The following is a 20867-nucleotide window of genomic DNA, read 5'->3' as shown; positions in this document are numbered from 1 at the left end:
TAGGTGCCCCCCAGTATAGGTTAGATTAGGTAGGTGCCCCCAGTATAGTTTAGATTAGGTAGGTGCCCCCCAGTATAGGTTAGATTAGGTAGGTGCCCCCAGTATAGGTTAGATTAGGTAGCTGCCACCCAGTATAGGTTAGATAGGTAGGTGCCCCCCAGTATAGGTTCGATTAGGTAGGTGCCCCCAGTATAGGTTAGATTAGGTAGGTGCCCCCCAGTATAGGTTAGATTAGGTAGCTGCCCCCAGTATAGGTTAGGTTAGGTAGCTGCCACCCAGTATAGGTTAGATAGGTAGGTGCCCCCCAGTATAGGTTAGATTAGGTAGGTGCCCCCCAGTATAGTTTAGATTAGGTAGGTGCCCTCCAGTATAGGTTAGATTAGGTAGGTGTCCCCCCAGTATAGTTTAGATTAGGTAAGTGTCCCCCCCAAGTATAGGTTAGATTAGGTAGGTGCCCCCCAGTATAGGCTGGATTAGGTAGCTGCCCCCAGTATTGGTTAGATTAGGTAGCTGCCGCTCAGTATAGGTTAGATAGGTAGGTGCCCCCCAGTATAGGTTAGATTAGGTAGCTGCCCCAGTATAGTTTAGATTAGGTAGGTGCCCCCCAGTATAGTTTAGATTAGGTAGGTGCCCCCAGTATAGGTTAGATTAGGTAGGTGCCCCCCCCAGTATAGGTTAGATTAGGTAGGTGCCCCCCCCCCCCAGTATAGGTTAGATTAGGTAGGTGCCCCCCAATATAGGTTCGATTAGGTAAGTACCCCCTGTATAGGTTACATTAGGTAGCTGCCCCCCAGTGTAGGTTAGATTAGGTAGGTGCCCCCCATAGGTTAGGTAGGTGCCACCCCATAATGGAGGGGGGAGCCACAGCCGCGGGGAGGGAAGCTCGACCTCTCCCTCCCTTCCTCTCCCCGGGCCGCCCTCCATGCTCCCCCCTCCGATGCACAGTGAGCGCGCACCAACGAAGCGCTGGCAATAGAGAAATAGACACAACTCACCTCCCTGCGTTCCAATCGCTGCCGGTCTCCTCTCTGCATAGAAGCTGATACGCACGCTGCTTCCTGTTTAGCCGGCAGCAGCGTGTGTATCAGCGTCTATGCAGAGAGGAGATCAGCGGCGATTGGAACGCAGGGCTCCCCCCTCCTTTACAGCGCCCCACTCCCAACAGCACTCAGGGCGCCCGCACGGGCCGTACGGCCTTAAAAATGGGCATGTCCCTACCACACCGAGTAAAGACAGCCCCATCCAAATCCAGACTGAAAAGCCATGTGTTAGTGGACTTGTAGAATTCTTCCTCTGTACCACAGTTGCCAATCAACCAATTACTGGTCTTAGCCATGCTTAACCACTTGAGGACCCACCCTTTACCCCCCCTTAAGGACCAGCGCTGTGTTGAGTGATCTGTGCTGGGTGGGCTCTGCAGCCCCCAGCACAGATCATGTAGCAGGCAGAGAGATCAGATCACCCCCCTTTTTTCCCCACTAGGGGGATGATGTGCTGGGGAGGTCCGATCTCTCCTGCCTGCATGTGGCTGGCGGGGGGGGGGCACCTCAAAGCCCCCCTCCGCGGCGAAATTCCCCCCTCCCTCTCCTACCTGCTCCCCCCCCGGAGATCAGGGCTGCACAGGACGCTATCCGTCCTGTGCAGCCAGTGACAGGACGTCCCCTGTCACATGGCGGCGATCCCCGGCCGCTGATTGGCCGGGGATCGCCGATCTGCCTTACGGCGCTGCTGCGCAGCAGCGCCGTACAATGTAAACAAAGCGGATTATTTCCGCTTGTGTTTACATTTAGCCTGCGAGCCGCCATCGGCGGCCCGCAGGCTATTCACGGAGCCCCCCGCCGTGAATTGACAGGAAGCAGCCGCTCGCCCGAGCGGCTGCTTCCTGATTAATCAGCCTGCAGCTGGCAACGCAATACTGTGTCGCTGGTCCTGCAGCTGCCACTTTGCCGACGCGCGGTATGAGTGCGCGGTCGGCAAGTGGTTAAGCACTTTGAGTCCTATATGGGAGAAAAGCACTTTACAAATGTTGTTTGTTGTCGTTGTTGTAATTTCCAGAAAAGTATGTTATATTTTTAAAAAAAATGTCACTAGCTAAAGAATACAAGTACATTCCATAAACCGGTACTGTACATAGGCTTGCACTTTTGGAATTACAATATGGCCAGGCCTGGGAATACATATATACAGGTCCTTCTCAAAAAATAGCATATCGTGATAAAGTTCATTATTTTCTGTAATGTACTGATAAACATTAGACTTTCATATATTTTAGATTCATTACACACAACTGAAGTAGTTCAAGCCTTTTATTGTTTTAATATTGATGATTTTGGAATACAGCTCATGAAAACCCAAAATTCCTATCTCAAAAAATTAGCATATCATGAAAAGGTTCTCTAAACGAGCTATTAACCTAATCATCTGAATTAACTAATTAACTCTAAACACCTGCAAAAGATTCCTGAGGCTTTTAAAAACTCCCAGCCTGGTTCATTACTCAAAATCGCAGTCATTGGTAAGACTGCCGACCTGACTGCTGTCCAGAAGGCCATCATTGACACCCTCAAGCAAGAAGGAAAGACACAGAAAGAAATTTCTGAATGAATAGGCTGTTCCCAGAGTGCTGTATCAAGGCACCTAAGTGGGAAGTCTGTGGGAAGAAAAAAGTGTGGCAGAAAACACTGCACAACGAGGAGAGGTGATCGGACCCTGAGGAAAATTGTGGAGAAGGACCGATTCCAGACCTTGAGGGACCTGCAGAAGCAGTGGACTGAGTCTGGAGTAGAAACATCCAGAGCCACCGTGTACAGACGTGTGCAGGAAATGGGCTACAGGTGCCGCATTCCCCAGGTCAAGCCACTTTTGAACCATAAACAGCGGCAGAAGCGCCTGACCTGGGCTACACAGAAGCAGCACTGGACTGTTGCTCAGTACTCAGTACTCAGTCCAAAGTACTTTTTTCAGATGAAAGCAACTTTTTCATGTCATTCAGAAATCAAGGTGCCAGAGTCTGGACAAAGACTGGGGAGAGGGAAATGCCAAAATGCCTGAAGTCCAGTGTCAAGTACCCACAGTCAGTGATGGTCTGGGGCAGGGCCGGGCCGAGGCAGAGGCTGGAGAGGCTCCAGCCTCAGGGCGCAGTGTAGGAGGGGGCGCACAATTCATTCAGCTGTCATTCCTAATTGTGTATGAAGCAGAAAGAAATAAGAAAAGGGGATACATGGCAGTGGCTGCAAGTCAGATAACTAGAGATTAAGGTATTGGGGAGGTTGTGGGCCCTGTGTCCCTCTTAGTGTAATAGCAATCAGTGTGTGACAGCTGGGGTGGGAGGGATGGAGGGGCGCACTTTGGTGTCTCAGCCTTGGGTGCTGAAGGACCTTGTCCCAGCTCTGGTCTGGGGTGCCATGTCAGCTGCTGGTGTTGGTCCACTGTGTTTTATCAAGGGCAGGGTCAATGCAGCTAGCTATCAGGAGATTTTGGAGCACTTCATGCTTCCATCTGCAGAAAAGCTTTATGGAGATGAAGATTTCATTTTTCAGCACGACCTGGCACCTGCTCACAGTGCCAAAACACTGGCAAATGGTTTACTGGCCTTGGTATTACTGTGCTTAATTGGCCTGCCAACTCTCCTAACCTGAACCCCATAGAGAATCTGTGGGATGTTGTGAAGAGAAAGTTGAGAGACGCAAGACCCAACACTCTGGATGAGCTTAAAGAGACTCTGAAGCGAGAATAAATCTCGCTTCAGAGCTCAAAGTTTGCAGGGGCACGTGTGCCCCTGCTAAACCGCCGCTATCGCGCCGCACAAAGGGGGTCCCTTCACCCCCAAACCCACCCCAGCACGACTTGGTCGTGCATTTGGTCGCTCCTGGAGGCAGGGCTAATGGCTGCAGCCCTGCCTCCAGTCGCGTCTGTCAGCGGCGCATCGCCGCCTCTCCCCCGCCCCTCTCAGTGAAGGAAGAATGAGAGGGGCGGGGGAGAGGCGGAGATACGCGCTGACAGACGCGCGTAGGGCAGGGCTGCGGCGGTTAGATACATTAGATACATTACAGTTAGATACATTACAGTTAGATACATTACAGTTAGATACATTACAGTGGTGTACTTACTATATCTGACCTGGATGATTTTGCTCTGTTCTTTTGTCTCATACATATCGCTAACATGGAGCTGCTATAGTTCCATCTAGACAGATACAGTAAATTCAACGATGGTCTGAGATATTTAATTACTATAGATGTTAAATTTGTGATCTCCTAATTACGTTATGTTTAATGGAGATTTTTATTTGCAAAGATATGGTGCCTCCATGGTGTTTGCTTCTCATTATACCTTGCTAATTTATACTTTGGGTGGTGGGAGGAAAGTTTTCTTTTCTCAGAATTCAGTCAATTTTTCAGTCATATCTCTTGGTATGGCCATTACATTGTTTTGATTTAAAACCTTTGTTTTATTACAGCAGTTAAGATGTTTATACATTACTAAGCTACCTTAATCCATCTATGGAAAATGGATCTTTGTTTTCAATGTTGAATTTTACCTCACAAAAAAGTAAGTTAAGAACTAGTTTTGCCATAGGTCTGCCAATATTTCACCTGCAGGACAGGTGTGGTGGCAGGTTGGCAGCAAAGGTTTGGGTTAATAGAAGCAGCATAGCTCTGTGTAATACACTGAAAATTAAAAATTATCAAAAAATGTGAGTGCTGTTTTCTAAACATAGATAAATGATGGTTAGTTTGCAGGATGATGACACGAGTGGAAAAATAGGCCCAAACAGCACCTGCAGGTGTACTGGTGACAGCAAATATTTGGCTTAATACAAGCAGCATAAATTGTCATGGCACCTTCCTGGCATCAATCTGTGACATAAATTATGGATGGATTGTAGTTTTTAGTATCCCATCTCTCTTTCATTGTTTTAAAAAGTGAGGTTCTCGACATTTAGAGATGGCCCGAACCTCCGATTTTCGGTTCGCGAACTGGGTTCGTGAACCTACCGCAAAAGTTTGGTTCGCGAACTTTCGCGAACTGCAATGGACTTCAGCGGGGAGGCGAACTTTGAAAACTAGAAAAAATTATGCTGGCCACAAAAGGGATGGAAAAGATGTTTAAAGGGGTCCAACACCTGGAGAGGGGCATGGCGGAGTGGGATACATGCCAAAAGTCCAGGAAAAATCCGGATTGGACGCAAAGCAGCGTTTTAAAAGCAGAAATCACATTGAATGCTAAATTGCAGGCCTACAGTGCTTTACAACATCTTGCATGTGTATACATCAATCAGGGAGAGTAATTAGAGTACTGCTTCACACTGACACACCAAACTCACTGTGTAACACACCACAAACGGCTGTTTGCATAGTGACGGACGTGCTGGACAGGTGCGCACCATAGCCAGAGTGCAGGCTGTGGCGGTTTTCAAGCTCATATGGTCGCCGGGCTGTGGTAGCTCAATGATAGAACAACAGTGACTGTCCAGCTGATCAAATTTGGTCTGACCACAATGAAGCAATGACCTTATTATCTTTGGTGTGCCACCCCCGGCGGTCATTGCTTCATTGTGATACACAAGGCCCTTTACCACGGCTAGGTAATGATCACAAAGGGGAAGTGGCACATGTACATGCCTTTTGTTTTGTTGTTGCAGCTGCACTGCAGCCAGAAAAATGAGGCAGGCATGTACTCACACCATAAAAATTATTATAGCGGCCGCTGCTAACAGCGGCCTAAAAAATTCAGGAAACCGCCTGGAGTCCTGGACCCTGTTGGTGGCAGTGGTGCTCAGCAGAGCTCGAATATTCGAGTAGCTCGAATATTCGAGCTCTTTTTCAGCTATCCGAGCTCGGTATTCGAGCTCCGAATAGCTGTAGCTATTCGAATGGGCTATCCGAGTACACTCGAATAGCCCATTCACTATTCGAGCTATTCGAGCAAACGGCGCTATTCGAGCTCGGTACCGAGCTCGAATAGCGTCATAGCCCAGATTGATGTCCTTAGAGCCAATCAGAGGGCTCCCAGGCCCTCTGACGGCAGCCAATCACAGAGGGGGACCCTGGCCAGCCCCTACCCTATAAATAGCGGCCGCCATGTTCCGTTTCTCCATGCTTGCCTGAGACTTGTACAGAGAGAGAGTTGCTCCTTTGTGCTTTGGCTTAGCAAGTGCTCTATTGTGATCATTTACCTAGCGTTTTTGCTCACCTACACCTGCCATATACACCTATATTGTTGTTAGTTAGATAGACATTGTATTTTAGTTAGTAGCTTGTGTGTTACATTAGAGACAGGCAGCTGCTGCAAGCTTACAGGTTTAGGCCTCAGGGGGGCCTTGCCTCTGTGGGCAGCTGTCCTCTGTTTATTTCTCTCATCTATACCAGTATTTCTGCTGTCCTTTACTAATAGTATTGTAGTTATACTGTACTAGGAGTAGGACACTCACTGACTGTCACTGTTTATAGGCTACTAGCTAGCTCCTGCGTGTGTGCACTCACTCACTGTCTGTGTGTACACACACTCTATTTCCTTCTGATTACTGATAGATTATTGTTAGTTAGTTGTACTTACTTACTCTTACTGTACCCGTAGGGACACTCACTGTCACTGTTCATATAGGCTACTAGCTCCTGCGTGTGCGCACTGCACTCACTGTCTGAGTGTACACACACAACACACACTCTATTTCCTTCTGATCGCTGATTGATTATCGTAATTAGTTAGTTCTACTTACTGTTACTACTTACTCTTACTGTACTAGGAGTCTAGGACACTCAGTCAGACAGTCACTGTGTTCATAGGCTACTAGCTCCTGCGTGCGTGCACTCACTGTCTGAGTGTACACACACCCACACTCCATTTCCTTCTGATCGCTGATTGATTATTGTAATTAGTTAGTTCTACTTACTGTTACTACTTACTCTTACTGTACTAGGAGTCTAGGACACTCAGTCACTGTGTTCATAGGCTACTAGCTCCTGCGTGCGGGCACTCACTGTCTGAGTGTACACACCACCCACACTCCATTTCCTTCTGATCGCTGATTGATTATTGTAATTAGTTAGTTCTACTTACTGTTACTACTTACTCTTACTGTACTAGGAGTCTAGGACACTCAGTCACTGTGTTCATAGGCTACTAGCTCCTGCGTGCGGTCACTCACTGTCTGAGTGTACACACAACACCCACACTTCATTTCCTTCTGATCGCTGATTGATTATTGTAATTAGTTAGTTCTACTTACTGTTACTACTTACTCTTACTGTACTAGGAGTCTAGGACACTCAGTCACTGTGTTCATAGGCTACTAGCTCCTGCGTGCGGTCACTCACTGTCTGAGTGTACACACACCACCCACACTCCATTTCTTTCTGATCGCTGATTGATTATTAGTTAGTTCTACTTACTGTTACTACTTACTCTTACTGTACTAGGAGTCTAGGACACTCAGTCACTGTGTTCATAGGCTACTAGCTCCTGCGTGCGGTCACTCACTGTCTGAGTGTACACACACCACCCACACTCCATTTCCTTCTGATCGCTGATTGATTATTGTAATTAGTTAGTTCTACTTACTGTTACTACTTACTCTTACTGTACTAGGAGTCTAGGACACTCAGTCACTGTGTTCATAGGCTACTAGCTCCTGCGTGCGGTCACTCACTGTCTGAGTGTACACACACCACCCACACTCCATTTCCTTCTGATCGCTGATTGATTATTGTAATTAGTTAGTTCTACTTACTGTTACTACTTACTCTTACTGTACTAGGAGTCTAGGACACTCAGTCACTGTGTTCATAGGCTTCTAGCTCCTGCGTGCGGTCACTCACTGTCTGAGTGTACACACACCACCCACACTCCATTTCCTTCTGATCGCTGATTGATTATTGTAATTAGTTAGTTCTACTTACTGTTACTACTTACTCTTACTGTACTAGGAGTCTAGGACACTCAGTCACTGTGTTCATAGGCTACTAGCTCCTGCGTGCGGTCACTCACTGTCTGAGTGTACACACACCACCCACACTCCATTTCCTTCTGATCGCTGATTGATTATTAGTTAGTTCTACTTACTGTTACTACTTACTCTTACTGTACTAGGAGTCTAGGACACTCAGTCACTGTGTTCATAGGCTACTAGCTCCTGCGTGCGGTCACTCACTGTCTGAGTGTACACACACTAAATTTACTTGTGATTACTACTGATTATTGTAACTGCTAGTTGTACTTCCTGACTGTTACTACTTACTTACTGTACTAGGGGACACTCACTCAGTCACCTCACCAACCAACCCACTCCATTAAAGTACCCCACTTTTCACCCGCCCTTTTAAAAAACTTTTGTCTATACGCCCAAAACATTGAAGATGTCTGGAAGTGGCAGCCAGCGCGGTTTGGGCAAGGGGAAGGGCAGCAAGGGAATCAGGAGGAGAGGGAGCAGCATTGTGGCAAGCCGCGGCCGCGGGCGCGCCACCATGCACAGTTCCGCAGCAGCAGCAGCAGCGTCAGTGGCTAACATTCCTCCCATAGCCACTGGCCGTGGACGCCTTGGGCGCCGCCCAGCAGGAGCATCTGCAACTCACGCTGCAGAGACACAGCAGCAGCAGCGTGTAGCACCTGCTCCCATTTTCCTCCAGCCGGGTCGGAAACGTCCCATTGAGGAAAAGGATGCAGACACTGTGGTGCAACTCATGACGGAGGATGAGCAGCCCGCCATCAGCTCTGCATCCGAGGCCTCCACCCTCACCACCACCACCACCCCTGTTCGCAGCAGCCGCCCAGCAGGGTCTGGGGAGGAGGCCAGTTCACCGTCACTCGCCGACCTGTCATTCAGCAGTCTTTTGACCCCAGGCATCATGAGTAAATTGTCTGCTGTTGTTGGCGATCTTGAGGAGGAGATGCTGATGGGCACTTTGGGGGATGAGGGATTGGACAGCAAGACTGTGGCGACAGTCAAGCAGCCCATCCATGCATCAGGAGAGGAGTTTGGGGGGTCCTCATCCCAGCAGGACATGTTTCAGGAGGGGGAGGATGATGATGACCCGGTGACAGACAGAGACTGGGTGCCACCACCTCCAGGGGATGTCGTCCTCAGCAGCTCTGAGGAGGAGGAGGAGGATGCGCTTGTGGGCCTTGCAAGGAGGCGCATCATTGCAAGCATTGGCAGCGTCCCACACCCTGCTGGTGTCTCAGGCTCAGCAGCAGCAGCAGCAGCATCAGCCAGTACCACCACCAGCCGCACCCAAGCCCCCCCCCCAACCACCACAGGGAGACAGGCAGCAGCGCTTCCATGCCGTAGGGGGATGTTTCTGTCACCAATCTGGCGCTTTTTCACCATGCCCACTGTGTACAGCAAGTACGCCACTTGCAACCACTGTCAGCGGAAGTTGAGCAGAGGTGCAGACCCCTTAAAGTTCAGCACCAGCTCGCTCATCAACCACCTTGCGGCTAAACATTTCCACCAGCATGAGGAGTTCCAGAGGCTGAAGGCATCTGGTGCTGGCAGTGGCACCACACCCATCACTGCACAGCCTTCAGCAGCAGCAGCAGCAACAGCAGCCACCCGCCCTCCTGCTCCTCCAGCAGCACCAGCAGGAGTGCGGAAACGCACTGCTCCTCCCCCCTCTGCAACTCCTGCCGCCGAAACTGAGGCCTGTTCTGGCAGCCAGTCCTCAGTGGCCTCCTCTGCTGTGTCTGCTGATTCCCGTGTCAGCAAAAGGCCACGCCAGAGCCTTTTGAGCGAGTCCTTCCAGGGGGTGGTTAGGGCTCTGCCTCCCAGCAGCCGTCGCGTGCGGCAGCTGAACGGCTTGCTGGCACGGGCCATGTGCTCCCAACTCCTGCCGTACACGCTCGTGCAGGAGGGGAGCGACATTCGTGCGCTGCTTGCTTGCGCAGCCCCAGACTGGCAGCTCCCCAGCAGACACTTTTTCTCCCGCAAGGCCATTCCTGCACTGCACCGCTTTGTGATGGCCAATGTGGAGCGAGGGCTGGAGCACGCGGTTGGTGAAAGGGTCCACGTCACCATGGACTCCTGGAGCAGCCGCTTCGGGACAGGCCGCTACCTGTCCTTCACTGTCCACTGGGTCAGCTTGGTGGAAGGGGGTGAGGATGGGAGAGCAGCAGCGGGCACAGCAGCAGCAGCAACACAGTGGGTGGTGCCACCCCGCAGGGTCAGGGGACCTGCAGCAGGTTCCTCCGATCCTCTGCCATCCTCCGGCACACCTGGCCAAACCCCCCGCCTCAGCAGCAGCGTGAAGGCCCGCCACTGCCAAGCGCTGCTGCACTTGGTCAGCCTTGGGAAGACCAAGCTGACGGCAACCCATGTGTTGGCCAAACTCCAGGAGCAGGAGAGGATTTGGCTGACCCCCAGAGGCCTCAGAGTCGGAGAGGTGGTGGCCGACAATGGGGCCAATCTGGTTGCCGCAATACACAGGGGAAACCTGACCCACATCCCCTGTCTTGCCCACGTGCTGAACCTGGTGGTGCAGAAGTTCCTGCGCACCTACCAGGGGATGGGCGAACTGCTGGAAACGGCAAGGAATGTTGTGCGTCACTTCCGGCGCTCGGCTGCAGCCTGTGCGAGCCTGGAAGACGTGCAAAAGGAGCTGGATCTGCCACGCCATCGGCTGATCCTTGACGTTCCGACTCGCTGGAACTCCACCCTGGCGATGTTGGAGCGTCTGGTTGAACAGAGGCGCGCTGTCAACCAGTACCTTGCCCTGGCCAATGTTTCCGCAGCTCAGAGAAGGGACAAGACCAGCAACATCCCGTCCATCGTCCCCGATGATGACTGGAGGCACATGCAGCAGGTGTGCTTAGTGCTGGCTCCCTTCCTGCAGGCCACAAACATGGTGAGCAGGGACCATGCTATGGTCTGCGAGTGGGTGCCCCTGGTTTCTCTGCTGAACAGGGCCCTCGATGCTTTGCTGGAACAGGGAGCGGCAGCCTTGGACCAGCAGGAGCGGCAACCAGCTGCGCAGTCCACCTCTGAGGGGGAGGAGGAGGAGGACTTGGTGGAGGTCCCTGACCTGGCAGCTGATGAGGGGGATCAGCACAGCGCAGCTGAGTTGGTGCGGGGGTGGAGAGAGGATGAGGCGGCAGAGGAGGAGGATGAGGACAGCACTGACGTCGATGTGCCAGCAGACGTGGCCCGCCTCTTCCCAATGGCAGCGCACATGCTGACGTGCCTGCGCAGGGACCCCAGGGTGATCCAGATGAAGCAGAGGGAGGACATCTGGATCAGCATGATGTTGGACCCACGCCTCAAGGGGAAGTTGAGCCAGTTCCTGCCGCCTGCAGGAGGAGACCCAGCGCAACAAATAAGGAGCTTGCAGCAGGCCCTTGTTGAGCGCTTGGAGGAAGCCTTCCCCCAGCCTTCCACCCCCACTGTCCAGCAGCCAGCACAGAGGCAGCAGCAGGTGCCTGCATCCAGCAGCAGCAAGCGCCCCACAGACCTGCTGTCTCTCAGCCACGAGCTCTACAGGACTGTAGAGGCTCCGGCAGCAGTGACTAGAGAGGAGATGCATGCAGCAGCATCCTCCTCCGGTCACAGCCAGCGCCTGACCCGCATGGTGGCTGACTACATGGGGTCGTACAGCGGGCTTGACAGCGATGCCCCTGTTGATCCCATGGAGTATTGGGTCAAGCGCATGGAGATCTGGAGCGAGCTGGCGCAGTACGCCCTGGAAGTGCTGTCCTGCCCCCCTTCCAGCGTGCTGTCCGAGCGCTGCTTCAGTGCAGCTGGTGGCGTGGTCACCGAGAAACGCTCACGTCTGTCTCACAAGTCTGTGGACAGACTGACGTTTCTCAAGATGAACCAGGCGTGGGTGGAAGGCGAGTTCCTGGCCCCTGTTGTCGGCGAGAGGGGGACATGAACTGGCTGCCGGAACCATCGTTAATGTGCCTTACCACCCTTTACCACCTCCTGGCTCCTGCTCACTAAGCCAGCCTGGTTCACTTTGACTATTACGTCACCTGCAGCCACACATTTTACACCTACAGTGGGCTGCTGTGTACTGCCCTTCTGCTGTCTGTCTGTGTTTCCCACTGCCAGGGTACACAGATGATTAACCTTCTGCTGCCACTCTGCCACCAGCTATTACGTCAAACAATAGCTATATTGGTTGCAAAACCAAAACCAAACAAACCATTAAAAAAAAAAAAAAAGGTTTAATTTTTCTGAGGTGCCCGGGTTGAAAACTGTGTTGTCCCAGTTGTGTATTGGACACAATGTGGGCTGCACGACCGCTGTCTGGGACCTCCTGTTGTGTTTATTTACAGCCCTGGTATCACCGCTAGGTACCAGGGCTATTATGTCACGCTGCCTACCTGCTGCCACACTCACACTGCTCCTCCATACCTCCTCCTGCTGCTGCTGCTGTCTGTCTGTCTGTGTTTCCCACTGCCAGGGTACACAGATGATTTACCTTCTGCTGCCACTCTGCCACCAGCTATTACGTCAAACAATAGCTATATTGGTTGCAAAACCAAAACCAAACAAACCATTAAAAAAAAAAAAAGGTTTAATTTTTCTGAGGTGCCCGGGTTGAAAACTGTGTTGTCCCAGTTGTGTATTGGACACAATGTGGGCTGCACGACCGCTGTCTGGGACCTCCTGTTGTGTTTATTTACAGCCCTGGTATCACCGCTAGGTACCAGGGCTATTATGTCACGCTGCCTACCTGCTGCCACACTCACACTGCTCCTCCATACCTCCTCCTGCTGCTGCTGCTGCTGTCTGTCTGTGTTTCCCACTGCCAGGGTACACAGATGATTTACCTTCTGCTGCCACTCTGCCACCAGCTATTACGTCAAACAATAGCTGCTCGCCTACTCCTCCATTCCTCCTCCTGCTGCTGCTGTCTGTCTGTGTTTCCCACTGCCAGGGTACACAGATGATTTACCTTCTGCTGCCACTCTGCCACCAGCTATTACGTCAAACAATAGCTATATTGGTTGCAAAACCAAAACCAAACAAACCATTAAAAAAAAAAAAAAGGTTTAATTTTTCTGAGGTGCCCGGGTTGAAAACTGTGTTGTCCCAGTTGTGTATTGGACACAATGTGGGCTGCACGACCGCTGTCTGGGACCTCCTGTTGTGTTTATTTACAGCCCTGGTATCACCGCTAGGTACCAGGGCTATTATGTCACGCTGCCTACCTGCTGCCACACTCACACTGCTCCTCCATACCTCCTCCTGCTGCTGCTGCTGCTGTCTGTCTGTGTTTCCCACTGCCAGGGTACACAGATGATTAACCTTCTGCTGCCACTCTGCCACCAGCTATTACGTCAAACAATAGCTATATTGGTTGCAAAACCAAAACCAAACAAACCATTAAAAAAAAAAAAAAGGTTTAATTTTTCTGAGGTGCCCGGGTTGAAAACTGTGTTGTCCCAGTTGTGTATTGGACACAATGTGGGCTGCACGACCGCTGTCTGGGACCTCCTGTTGTGTTTATTTACAGCCCTGGTATCACCGCTAGGTACCAGGGCTATTATGTCACGCTGCCTACCTGCTGCCACACTCACACTGCTCCTCCATACCTCCTCCTGCTGCTGCTGCTGCTGTCTGTCTGTGTTTCCCACTGCCAGGGTACACAGATGATTTACCTTCTGCTGCCACTCTGCCACCAGCTATTACGTCAAACAATAGCTATATTGGTTGCAAAACCAAAACCAAACAAACCATTAAAAAAAAAAAAAAGGTTTAATTTTTCTGAGGTGCCCGGGTTGAAAACTGTGTTGTCCCAGTTGTGTATTGGACACAATGTGGGCTGCACGACCGCTGTCTGGGACCTCCTGTTGTGTTTATTTACAGCCCTGGTATCACCGCTAGGTACCAGGGCTATTATGTCACGCTGCCTACCTGCTGCCACACTCACACTGCTCCTCCATACCTCCTCCTGCTGCTGCTGCTGCTGTCTGTCTGTGTTTCCCACTGCCAGGGTACACAGATGATTTACCTTCTGCTGCCACTCTGCCACCAGCTATTACGTCAAACAATAGCTATATTGGTTGCAAAACCAAAACCAAACAAACCATTAAAAAAAAAAAAAGGTTTAATTTTTCTGAGGTGCCCGGGTTGAAAACTGTGTTGTCCCAGTTGTGTATTGGACACAATGTGGGCTGCACGACCGCTGTCTGGGACCTCCTGTTGTGTTTATTTACAGCCCTGGTATCACCGCTAGGTACCAGGGCTATTATGTCACGCTGCCTACCTGCTGCCACACTCACACTGCTCCTCCATACCTCCTCCTGCTGCTGCTGCTGCTGTCTGTCTGTGTTTCCCACTGCCAGGGTACACAGATGATTTACCTTCTGCTGCCACTCTGCCACCAGCTATTACGTCAAACAATAGCTGCTCGCCTACTCCTCCATTCCTCCTCCTGCTGCTGCTGTCTGTCTGTGTTTCCCACTGCCAGGGTACACAGATGATTTACCTTCTGCTGCCACTCTGCCACCAGCTATTACGTCAAACAATAGCTATATTGGTTGCAAAACCAAAACCAAACAAACCATTAAAAAAAAAAAAAAGGTTTAATTTTTCTGAGGTGCCCGGGTTGAAAACTGTGTTGTCCCAGTTGTGTATTGGACACAATGTGGGCTGCACGACCGCTGTCTGGGACCTCCTGTTGTGTTTATTTACAGCCCTGGTATCACCGCTAGGTACCAGGGCTATTATGTCACGGCGAGCTGCCTGCCTCATTGACTGCCTGCTGCCACACACTCATCCTCCTCCTCCTGCTGATGAATTTACCTCCTGCTGTCTTTGTGTTTCCACTGCCAGGGAGCACATACAATGGCGCTTCCAACATGCGTGCGCCCACCAGCTATTTGTTACGCTCAAAAATAGCTGCATTTCTTTAAAAAAAAATTGAAAAGAGAAATACGTGAAGAAGAAGAAGACGATATTGAAAAGGAAGGAGAAGAAGAAGAAGAAGAAGAAGAAGAAGAAGAAGAAGAAGAAGAAGAAGAAGAAGAAGAAGAAGAAGAAGAAGAAGAAGAAGAAGAAGAAGAAGAAGTATATACAGTAACACTACTGAACAAAATTAAGGACACAACTTCTCTTTCCACATTTTTTTTTAAAGGAACATCCCCACATAATCACTTGCTGTTGTTACTTGGAAAAAAAGAGGTTTCTTGCATCATTCACCCTCAAAACAAGTGTTGGAAGCTATTTAAGGCCAATTCGAATAGTCAGCTCGAATAGTTAGCTCGAATACCGACTCGAATAGTGAGCTCGAAGTCCGAGGTCGAATCGAATAGTAAAAATTATTCGACTCGAATATTCGAATGACCTCGAATAATTTACTATTCGAATTCGACCAAACTCGAATTTTAAAAAGGGGTATTTGAGCACCACTAGTTGGTGGTGGCGGAGAAGGCAGTCAAGTGGCCAGCGGGCAGAGGTGCTGTGTGAGGAGCGACTTAGTCTTGGCGCAGGCAGCCAGTCACACAGCGTGCAGGCAAAGATGCTGTGTGTGGGGACTGACTTAGTCTTTGGGCGGGTAGTAGCCCTCCGGGATCCATGCCTCATTCATTTTGATAATGGTGAGGTGCTGAACACTTTTGTGACTTAGGCGACTTCTCTTCTCAGCGATAATTCCTATAGCTGTGCTGAAGGTCCTTTCTGACAGGACGCTTGAGGCAGGGCAAGACAGAAGTTGGATGGCAAATTGGGACAGCTCTGGCCACAGGTCAAGCCTGCACACCCAGTAGTCCAAGGGTTCATCGCTGCTCACAGTGTCTACTTCCACACTTAAGGCCAGGTAGTTGGCTACCTGCCGGTCCAGGCGTTGGTGGAGGGTGGATCCAAAAGTGCTAAGGCGTTGGACTAAAGAATGTCTGCATGTCCGACATCACCATGAGATTGCTGGAGTGTCCTGTCCTTGCCTGCGTGGACATGGGAGGAGGATTACTGGCAGTGGTACCTTTATTGCGTTGTGCTGTGACATCACCCTTAACCACTTCAGGACCACAGTCTTTTCGCCCCTTAAGGACCAGAGCCTTTTTCTCCATTCAGACCACTGCAGCTTTCACGGTTTATTGCTCGGTCATACAACCTACCACCTAAATGAATTTTACCTCCTTTTCTTGTCACTAATACAGCTTTCTTTTGCTGCTATTTGATTGCTGCTGCGAGTTTTAGTTTTTATTATATTCATCAAAAAAGACATGAATTTTGGCAAAAAAATGACTTTTTTAACTTGCTGTGCTGACATTTTTCAAATAAAGTAAAATTTCCTATACATTTGAGCGCGAAAGTTATTCTGCTACATGTCTTTGATAAAAAAAAAAACCATTCAGTGTATATTTATTGGATTGGGTAAAAGTTATAGCGTTTACAAACTATGGTGCCAAAAGTGAATTTTCCGATTTTCAAGCATCTCTGACTTTTCTGCGCACCTGTCAGGTTTCATGAGGGGCTAAAATTCCAGGATAGTACAAATACCCCCCAAATGACCCCATTTTGGAAAGAAGACATCCCAAAGTATTCAGTGAGAAGCATGGTGAGTTCATAGAAGATTTTATTTTTTGTCACAAGTTAGCGGAAAATGAAACTTTCTGACAAAAAAAAGAAAAAAAAAAAGTTTCCATTTCTTCTAACTTGCGACAAAAAAAAATGAAATCTGCCACGGACTCACTATGCTCCTCTCTGAATACCTTGAAGTGTCTACTTTCCAAAATTGGGGCATTTGTGGGGTGTGTTCACTGTCCTGGCATTTTGGAGGGTGCCTAATTGTAAGCACCCCTGTAAAGCCTAAAGATGCTCATTGGACTTTTGGCCCCTTAGCGCAGTTAGGCTGCAAAAAAGTGCCACACATGTGGTATTGCCGTACTCAGGAGAAGTAGTATAATGTGTTTTGGGGTGTATTTTTACACATACCCATGCTGGGTGGGAGAAATATCTCCGTAAATGACAATTGTTTTATTTTTTTTACACACAATTGTCTATTTATAGAGATATTTCTCCCACTCAGCATGGGTATGTGGAAAAATACACCCCAAAACACATTATAATACTTCTCCTGAGTACGGCGATACCACATGTGTGGCACTTTTTTGCACCCTAACTGCGCTAAGGGGCCCAAAGTTCAATGAGTACCTTTAGGATTTCACAGGTCATTTTGAGAAATTTCGTTTCAAGACTACTCCTCACGCTTTAGGGCCCCTAAAATGCCAGGACAGTATAGGAACCCCACAAATTACCCCATTTTAGAAAGAAGACACCCCAAGGTATTCCGTTAGGAGGATGGTGAGTTCATAGAAGATTTTTTTTTTTGTCACAAGTTAGCGGAAATTGATTTTAATTGTTTTTTTTTCACAAAGTGTCATTTTCCGCTAACTTGTGACAAAAAATAAAATCTTCTATGAACTCACCATACTCCTAACGGAATACCTTGGGGTGTCTTCTTTCTAAAATGGGGTCATTTGTGGGGTTCCTATACTGCCCTGGCATTTTAGGGGCCCTAAACCGTGAGGAGTAGTCTTGAAACCAAATGTCGCAAAATGACCTGTGAAATCCTAAAGGTACTCATTGGACCTTGGGCCTCTTAGCGCACTTAGGGTGCAAAAAAAGTGCCACACATGTGGTACCGCCGTACTCAGGAGAAGTAGTATAATGTGTTTTGGGGTGTATTTTTACACATACCCATGCTGGGTGGGAGAAATATCTCTGTAAATGACAATTGTTTGATTTTTTTTACACACAATTGTCCTTTTACAGAGATATTTCTCCCACCCAGCATAGGTATGTGTAAAAATACACCCCAAAACACAATATACTACTTCTTCTGAGTACGGCGATACCACATGTGTGACACTTTTTTGCAACCTAGGTGCGCTAAGGGGCCTAACGTCCTATTCACAGGTCATTTTGAGGCATTTGGATTCTAGACTACTGCTCACGGTTTAGGGCCCCTAAAATGCCAGGGCAGTATAGGAACCCCACAAGTGACCCCATTTTAGAAAGAAGACACCCCAAGGTATTCTGTTAGGAGTATGGTAAGTTCATAGAAGATTTTTTTTTTGTCACAAGTTAGCGGAAAATGACACTTTGTGAAAAAAAAACAATACATATCAATTTCCGCTAACTTGTGACAAAAAATAAAATCTTCTATGAACTCATCATACACCTAACAGAATACCTTGGGGTGTCTTCTTTCTAAAATGGGGTCACTTGTGGGGTTCCTATACTGCCCTGGCATTTTAGGGGCCCTAAACCGTGAGGAGTAGTCTTGAACCCAAATGTCTCAAAATGACCTGTGAAATCCTAAAGGTACTCATTGGACTTTGGGCCCCTTAGCACAGTTAGGCTGCAAAAAAGTGTCACACATGTGGTATCGCCGTACTCAGAAGAAGTAGTATAATGTGTTTTGTGGTGTATTTTTACATATAACCATGCTGGGTGGGAGAAATATCTCTGTAAATGACACATTTTTGTTTTTTTTTACACACAATTGTCCATTTACAGAGAGATTTCTCCCACCCAGCATGGGTATGTGTAAAAATACACCACAAAACACATTATACTACTTCTCCTGAGTATGGCGATACCACATGTGTGACACTTTTTTGCAGCCTAGGTGCGCTAAGGGGCCCAACGTCCTATTCACAGGTCATTTTGAGGCATTTGTTTTCTAGACTACTCCTCACGGTTTAGGGCCCCTAAAATGCCAGGGCAGTATAGGAACCCCACAAGTGACCCCATTTTAGAAAGAAGACACCCCAAGGTATTCCGTAAGCGGTATGGTGAGTTCATAGAAGATTTTATTTTTTGTCACAAGTTAGTGAAAAATGACACTTTGTGAAAAAAACAATAAAAATCCAATTTCCACTAACTTTTGACAAAAAATTAAATCTTCTATGAACTCATCATACACCTAACAGAATACCTTGGGGTGTCTTCTTTCTAAAATGGGGTCACTTGTGGGGTTCCTATACTGCCCTGGCATTTTACGGGCCCAAAACTGTGAGTAGTCTGGAAACCAAATTTCTCAAAATGACTGATCAGGGGTATAAGCATCTGCAAATTTTGATGACAGGTGGTCTATGAGGGGGCAAATTTTGTGGAACCGGTCATAAGCAGGGTGGCCTCTTAGATGACAGGATGTTTTGGGCCTGATCTGATGGATAGGAGTGCTAGGGGGGTGACAGGAGGTGATTGATGGGTGTCTCAGGGGGCGGTTAGAGGGGAAAATAGATGCAATCAATGCACTGGGGAGGTGATCGGAAGGGGGTCTGAGGGGGATCTGAGGGTTTGGCCGAGTGATCAGGAGCCCACACGGGGCAAATTAGGGCCTGATCTGATGGGTAGGTGTGCTAGGGGGTGACAGGAGGTGATTGATGGGTGTCTCAAGGTGTGATTAGAGGGGGAAAATAGATGCAAGCAATGCACTAGCGAGGTGATCAGGGCTGGGGTCTGAGGACGTTCTGAGGTGTGGGCGGGTGATTGGGTGCCCGCAAGGGGCAGATTAGGGTCTAATCTGATGGGTAACCGTGACAGGTGGTGATAGGGGGTGATTGATGGGTAATTAGTGGGTGTTTAGAGGAGAGAAGAGATGTAAACACTGCACTTGGGAGGTGATCTGATGTCGGATCTGCGGGCGATCTATTGGTGTGGGTGGGTGATCAGATTGCCCGCAAGGGGCAAGTTAGGGGCTGATTGATGGGTGGCAGTGACAGGGGGTGATTGATGGGTGGCAGTGACAGGGGGTGATTGATAGGTGATTGACAGATGATCAGTAGGTTATTACAGGGAATAACAGATGTAAATATTGCACTGGCGAATTGATAAGGGGGGGTCTGAGGGCAATCTGAGTGTGTGGGCGGGTGATTGGGTGCCCGCAAGGGGCAGATTAGGGTCTAATCTGATGGATAACAGTGACAGGTGGTGATAGGAGGTGATTGATGGGTAATTAGTGGGTGTTTAGAGGAGAGAAGAGATGTAAACACTGCACTTGGGAGGTGATCTGATGTCGGATCTTCGGGCGATCTATTGGTGTGGGTGGGTGATCAGATTGCCCGCAAGGGGCAGGTTAGGGGCTGATTGATGGGTGGCAGTGACAGGGGGTGATTGATGGGTGGCAGTGACAGGGGGTGATTGACAGGTGATTGACAGGTGATCAGTGGGTTATTACAGGGAATAACAGATGTAAATATTGCACTGGCGAATTGATAAAGGGGGGTCTGAGGGCAATCTGAGCGTGTGGGCGGGTGATTGGGTGCCCGCAAGGGGCAGATTAGGGTCTAATCTGATGGGTAACAGTGACAGGTGGTGATAGGGGGTGATTGATGGGTAATTAGTGGGTGTTTAGAGGAGAGAATAGATGTAAACGATGGATTTGGGAGATGATCTGATGTCGGATCTGCGGGCGATCTATTGGTGTGGGTGGGTGATCAGATTGCCCGCAAGGGGCAGGTTAGGGGCTGATTGATGGGTGGCAGTGACAGGGGGTGATTGATGGGTGGCAGTGACAGGGGGTGATTGATAGGTGATTGACAGGTGATCAGTGGGTTATTACAGGGAATAACAGATGTAAATATTGCACTGGCGAATTGATAAAGGGGGGTCTGAGGGCAATCTGAGCGTGTGGGCGGGTGATTGGGTGCCCGCAAGGGGTAGATTAGGGTCTAATCTGATGGGTAACAGTGACAGGTGGTGATAGGGGGTGATTGATGGGTGATTGATGGGTAATTAGTGGGTGTTTAGAGGAGAGAAGAGATGTAAACACTGCACTTGGGAGGTGATCTGATGTCGGATCTGCGGGCGATCTATTGGTGTGGGTGGGTGATCAGATTGCCCGCAAGGGGCAGGTTAGGGGCTGATTGATGGGTAGCAGTGACAGGGGGTGATTGACGGGTGATTGACGGGTGAT

This window comes from Hyperolius riggenbachi, chromosome 1 (genome assembly GCF_040937935.1).
Source record: "Hyperolius riggenbachi isolate aHypRig1 chromosome 1, aHypRig1.pri, whole genome shotgun sequence".
In the NCBI taxonomy this organism is placed as follows: domain Eukaryota; kingdom Metazoa; phylum Chordata; class Amphibia; order Anura; family Hyperoliidae; genus Hyperolius; species Hyperolius riggenbachi.
The sequence above is the reverse complement of the archived record's forward strand: the minus strand, read 5'-3'. Positions refer to the sequence as shown.